This window comes from Rhipicephalus microplus, chromosome 1 (assembly GCF_043290135.1).
Source record: "Rhipicephalus microplus isolate Deutch F79 chromosome 1, USDA_Rmic, whole genome shotgun sequence".
In the NCBI taxonomy this organism is placed as follows: domain Eukaryota; kingdom Metazoa; phylum Arthropoda; class Arachnida; order Ixodida; family Ixodidae; genus Rhipicephalus; species Rhipicephalus microplus.
In genome coordinates, this window is record NC_134700.1 from 90,902,018 (window position 1) to 90,908,045 (window position 6,028).

Here is a 6,028-nt window from a genome sequence, read left to right on the forward strand (position 1 = left end):
GAATAAGCAGCATAGACAGCATTGACTGTGCTCTGCTGTCAAACCTTAGCTTGGTTGCAGTGACGACAAGTCCTGAAAGGAAATTGATGTTCCTGTAACCACTCCATGTATAACAGCACATGAAACTAGGCAAGTTGGTTGATTATAATGGTAAAAGCAGTGCGAAAAGCTCGTACCACAAGGAAAGAGGCCTATAGGACAAGCACTAAACTAACAACTGCCGTGTTCATTAAATATAAAAGAAAGCACCATGCAATCTGTAACAAATATTTGGAAAACTTCTGTACACTTGTGTGATGAGGTTCTTGACATTAGACTCGCATCTTAAAGCTATCACTCTCTCGTCAAGATCATTGCCTCGGTTGGGCCTGATATCTGAAATGGGCTTGCAAGAGTATAAATGCTTGCAAAAGAAGTCCATGTTGCTTATCCCTACAGCACTTTGGTTTTCGAGTTTGATTGTAAAAAATACATAGGTTATGCTTGTGTTATGGCACAGTTTCGTTATATGTAGTTTTTGTTTCTTTCCCTTTACAAAATTTTCCTCCTATTGTGCCTGCCGACTTTCTGTTGGGTTTGCGCTCTATTTGCATTCACATTGACTAGACGAATCGCTGCTCATTAGGTGCTGCGACAATTATTTCCGTCTTAATACGTAAAATAACGTTGGTGGCACATGACGTAAAATAACTTCCTTTATGTGTTATATTTGCTACGAGCATACTTACATTAAACTCTGATGTAGGTGAGAAGCATTGAATATACTTCATCACATACATTTGATGCCTTATGGGTGTGTTTAAGTGCTATACCTTTGGGCTGTTGAAGTTGCTGTTGTGTAAGAGACAAAAAGTGCATAATGGTACGTCTGTAGAACCATGCACACTCACTAGAATGGGTGTAAGGATGCAGGCAGCATTTCATGATTTTCCTAATTGGACATTGGGACATGCAAAACTTGGTAATTGTGTGAACGCCAGTGAGTTGAAAATAACATTGTCTATGTGGACATTTCTGCAATTGAAGCTTTAACCATACAACAGGAGCTGCAAGGCACAATCCAAGGTGTGAATTAACTCATCTCGGCTCTTGCCTATCGTTATGACTACCACCCAGGGGCAAAATTCTTTTGCAGTCCTTTTCCACATTGTAGTCAACGACCACAACGTGCATGTTGCTGTTGACCTCCAGTTCCTGAATTTATTCGTGCATTTTCAAAGGGGCATCTTCTACCGTTTGCATTTCATTTAGATTCCTCATCTATTTTTCATCATTACACTATCATGGGTACACTGCATTAGACTAAAATGTTGTTCCGAACACCAGGAGAAGGTTAGAGGGAAATTTTCGTCTTCGTGTTGGGCACTGTCATACTGCGACATTGTCATCGTCTGCAGTGGTAGAATGTCAAAGCAATCGAGAAATGCGCTACAAATGCATCACTCATTGAGAGCTCCAATTACTTTTTCTGCTCGGTTCTGTGCGAGTGGTTGACATAAGCATATCAGCAGAGAATCGACACATCACAGTGGTCTTCGTCTTGGCATGTACAACACTGCACTCATTTTGTTGCCATGTGAAGCCCTGTTGAGATTGGAGCAAGAGAAAACCTGTCCGAAATTAGTTACAAAGGGGCATCTTTCATCTTCTAAGCTTCATAAAGATTCCTTATCTATTTTTCATCATTGCTCTGTCATGGGTACACTACATTAGAGTGGGATGTTAATTTAGCCAGCACAAGAAGACTAGAGGGATCAGGGAAGGACAATGCCCGAGAGCTGCTCAGGGTGTTCCAAGCAATGCGTTCGAAGATTCCAGTAATAAGATGAATGCGATATTTCGCTGTCTCCATAATTACATTTTCTGTGGCTGCTGACATGTAACCAGTCAAGGACACTCACTTAGCCATTTTTTAATGAGTATGGAGACGGTCACGTCCGATGTCAGGTAAGGTGCGAAGAGCCTGTTTCCACATTGGGATTTCGAGTGCCTTGTGGTAATTGTTGGGGACTAATTGAATTCGACCCGATTCGCTGGAGAAACCGAAACTGAAGCTCTGCTAGAAGGCGGCCATAGTGACGTCACTGCATTACTGCTCATGACAACTATAGTACCCAGAATATAGGTATATTTTAGGCACTGTAATGACAACTATTCCTTCCTCCATGAGATAGAGTTTCATACAATACAAAACTCTAGGCTCCATGATGACAACGATGGCGTTTGTTTTAATGCGCGATCTGTGACGGCAGCCCACACTCGTACGCTGAAGTCAATCGATGGGTAAATGTAATCGTGGAGGAAGGAAGGATAGGAGAGGGCATGCTCAGCCGGTGCGCTACGTGAAAAGTGTGGAGGAAATGACATTATGGCGGCCATATTCACTGGACACAATGGCGGCGTTGCTGTGGTTACGTGTTGTGCAGTAGAGCTGGTAGTAAGTGGCCACGGATGGCGGCGGCATGTGTGCCTCCCCAGGTCTCGTGCTGAGCCGTGGCGGACAATATTCGTGCTCTGCGCCGCGTTATTGGTTACGCAGTGTTCTCCTAGCAGTTACTGTACTCTTAGCAACGTTTACAAATCATTTTGTCCATCACGGCCCAGTTTTCAACAGTGCATAGAACGAGTGCATATCCATGTGTCGTGCGGCGGATGACGCGGATGAAGCAATTAGTGTTCAGCGAAATTGCGTTGGGCACCATGACAAAACGGAACGACGACGGACGCCTTGCAGGTCAGTGACAGTTGTGCAGTCAGTGCTCCTGCTTGTGACAACGGCCGACGCTGTAGAACCCAGCAAGACGCAATCAGGACCACGTGCACATACGTAGTTTCGCGTTGTGTGTGTACAGTAGCAACTTTCATGTGCGTATTAAAAAACTTTTTCCCCCAGCATTAAATGTAATCTCAACGTAACAGCAACCACGTTCAAGTGTCACTTGCACCGTGCTCAAAGCCACCATGGTCGCAGTAAGCTGGCGTCGGTGAGTCTCACGCGGAACACGGACACAGTGGCCGGACGCTGCGTCGGCTGCGTGGCGGAATGCAACCATAGAAGACGCATGACCGATCATGTTGTCTGTACAGTTGCTGAATTAATGATGTAAAAACACTCGCCGTTGTCAGTGCATCTAACGCGCGTTCTCTTGTACTTGCTTCGTTGGCGGTGAACTGTTACTCGCTGTTAACACTCGGATGAAATGATTTCGTTGAAGGTGTCGCGCTGGCCCAGAGTGTCGAGCCCCATTCCATTGGTTTCGAATCGACACGACACGCGCGCTGCACAGCCCACGTGCTTTCCACGCCGCCCCGCCACGGTGGTCTAGTGGCTAAGGTACTCGGCTGCTGACCCGCAGGTCGCGGGATCAAATCCCGGCTGTGGCGGCTGCATTTCCCATGGAGGTAGAAATGTTGAAGGCCCGTGTGCTCAGATTTGGGTGCACGTTAAAGAACCCCAGGTGGTCGAAATTTCCGGAGCCCCTCCACTACGGCGTCTCTCATAATCATATGGTGGTTTTGGGACGTTAAACCCCACAAATCAATCGTGCTTTCCGCGCCGGGGAGAGAGTCGCGCCTTCTGCTTTACATTCGGATGTAAACGAGAGAGGAGTACATAATATAGAACCACCTTGGAACTCTCCTACCATGTAGCAATCAAGGAGATTTTAGACTATATAGTATAGCACCTCCACTCCAAGAGCCATATGCCTCTTGGAGTGGAGGTGCGCCCGTGCGCCTCGATAAGTGAAGCCGGTCGTCGCCATATTGGAAGAGGAAAGACTCTGAAGCAGACGACAAAGTGCGCTTCGTAGCTCTGCCCCCGCAGTTGCCTCTGGAAACTGTGACATGCTTTTGTAAAGTAGTAAAAGATTTTACAAGGCCATGGTGACTTCGTGCGTTGCTTACGGCTGCACAAATCGCATAAAGAAGACGCCTGGGATCACTTTTCACGTGTAAGTGACGATCGCCTGTTTTTTCGAGTATTCTGTTAAATTAGAAACAACATCAAAAGTACGCATGCGTGTAATATTTGCGTATAGCTGTACGAAAGGTAACTTGAAGCTTTAAATGCTCGCTGACACTACGTTGTCCATGAGTTTTTAAGTTTATGGACGAAGCACTTGCAGTATATGACTACACGTATCAAACATTGGAACGAGTAGGAAGTTTGAATGCCCTTTAAATTTCAAGTTTTCTGGCGTTGCCTTACAAGACAAGACTGACAGCCTGCATGCATATTTTTCGGCGAGTGAATATCGAATTCGGTGCATGTTTATCGAGGAATTCGCAGAAGTAGAGAATATTTCATGTCGTGATTATCCGTGTTACATGTCTCCGAAAGGCAGTGCTCTGCGTTGTGCCTGGGAACGTGCTGTTCGAAGAAATAGTTGGAGAGCTAAGGACGGTGACCATCTCTGTTCCGTTCACTTCAAAGACTGCTGCTTTGACAGAACGGGGCAAACAACCAGACTGCGGCCTGGCAGCGTGCCTTCGATTTTTTTTTTTTGCTTTCCCAGCGCATCTATCTGCAAAAAGCTGTTAGTATCTACCTCCTTGACGAAGCTTCAATAGAATGTAGTCAAGAAAATGAGCGATTGCGTCTAAAACAAGATCCGTTATATCTTGCCAACGAAACCGAAACCAAAACGCCGATAAACGAGTTTGCCAGAATAAGTGAGTGGCGCGCTATGTCAAACATTGAGCTACCTCGTTTCTAGCCATGAAGGCTGCGCTTGCCATTACAAAACTCGTCACCAACGGAAGTTGATAAATCTTATGCGGGACTAGCGCCACTACAATCGTTCTTATAGACGGTATATTTGGGGTACGTCTCCTGGAGTTTGTCGGTTGCACGCGATCATCGGTGCTTTGGTTTTGGTTCCGCCTGTAAAATGGTTAGAATTCGATAACTCCAGATAACTTACTGGTGACTCTCAGTTTACTTAATTTACTCTCTTTTCTAACATTAGCTTTAATTATTTCAACTTCCTTAGGTATTATCTGGTAATCTGCCAACACACACACAAGCACATATTTGAAAGAGGCAAGCAAACGTCGCGTTCCCCTTGATCTTGAGTATCTGCTGGCACATTTCTTAAAACTCCCAATGTATACGACAACCCTATTGTGCTGCAACAGTTACCAATGCAACCGCAAATGAGACGAAGTGTTTTCTCTTGATTTTTTTTTCTTTGCAGCCAAAGAGAAAAAGAGACCCCCTGAAGCCCCGGGAACCCTTATTGCCCGCTTTGGACATAGAGCAGCCGATTGAATAAAATGCTACGCCAACGACGCCTGAAGCTTTCTATCAGCAAAAAGTGAGAGATACCGAAATGATTTGAGCAACTTAAGAGAAAGGGGAAGACGTTGCAACAATGCAAGCGAAAACTTTTAAAGCACTTCGATGACTCCAGGGAACTTGTGAAAGAGTTGACAGACAGGAGACTTCTGTCAGAAAAGGGACTCGAACTTTTCCAAGTCACCTTCTCCTCGGACATCTCGCAGCTGCCTAGCAGAACAACCAAGAAAGGAAGCACCGAACATCCCCCCGAATTGCGAGACTTTGCTTTGACTTTACATTTTTATTCATCAGCCGCGTATGAGTATGTTCGTGCTAAGTTTAATAATGCATTGCCACCACCAAGCACCCTGCGAGAGTGGTACAAGGCGGTTAATGGAGAACCAGGCTTCACAGTGGAGTCGTTCAGTTTCCTCAAAAGTGTGGTGCAGAACAAGAAAGAACCAATAGTAGTGGCACTTATAGTAGACGAGATGTCCATAAGAAAACACATTCAACTGGTCAGAAACAAAGTTCTGGAATATGTTGACATAGGCACAAAAATATCGGAAGACAGCTTGCCAGAAGCAATTAGTGCATGTGTGTTCATGCTTGTAGCGCTCAACTTGAGGCTTAAAGTGCTACTGAAATATTTTTTCGTAGATTCTTTGTTGGGCTCCGAAAGAGCAAACTTAATCAAAGAGTGCATTGCAAGGGTAACATAAGCAGGTGTGGATGTTGTGTCCCTGA

At 45.2% G+C, this 6,028-nt stretch overlaps 1 long non-coding RNA gene across 1 annotated transcript; it reads left to right on the top strand.

Annotated features, from left to right (window-relative positions):
• Nucleotides 1-3,814: 3,814 nt before the first annotated feature.
• Nucleotides 3,815-5,292, top strand: LOC142788055 (uncharacterized). The gene is made up of 2 exons (XR_012889271.1): nt 3,815-3,953; nt 5,199-5,292. It is a non-coding gene; the product is annotated as an uncharacterized LOC142788055 (long non-coding RNA).
• Nucleotides 5,293-6,028: the final 736 nt, after the last annotated feature.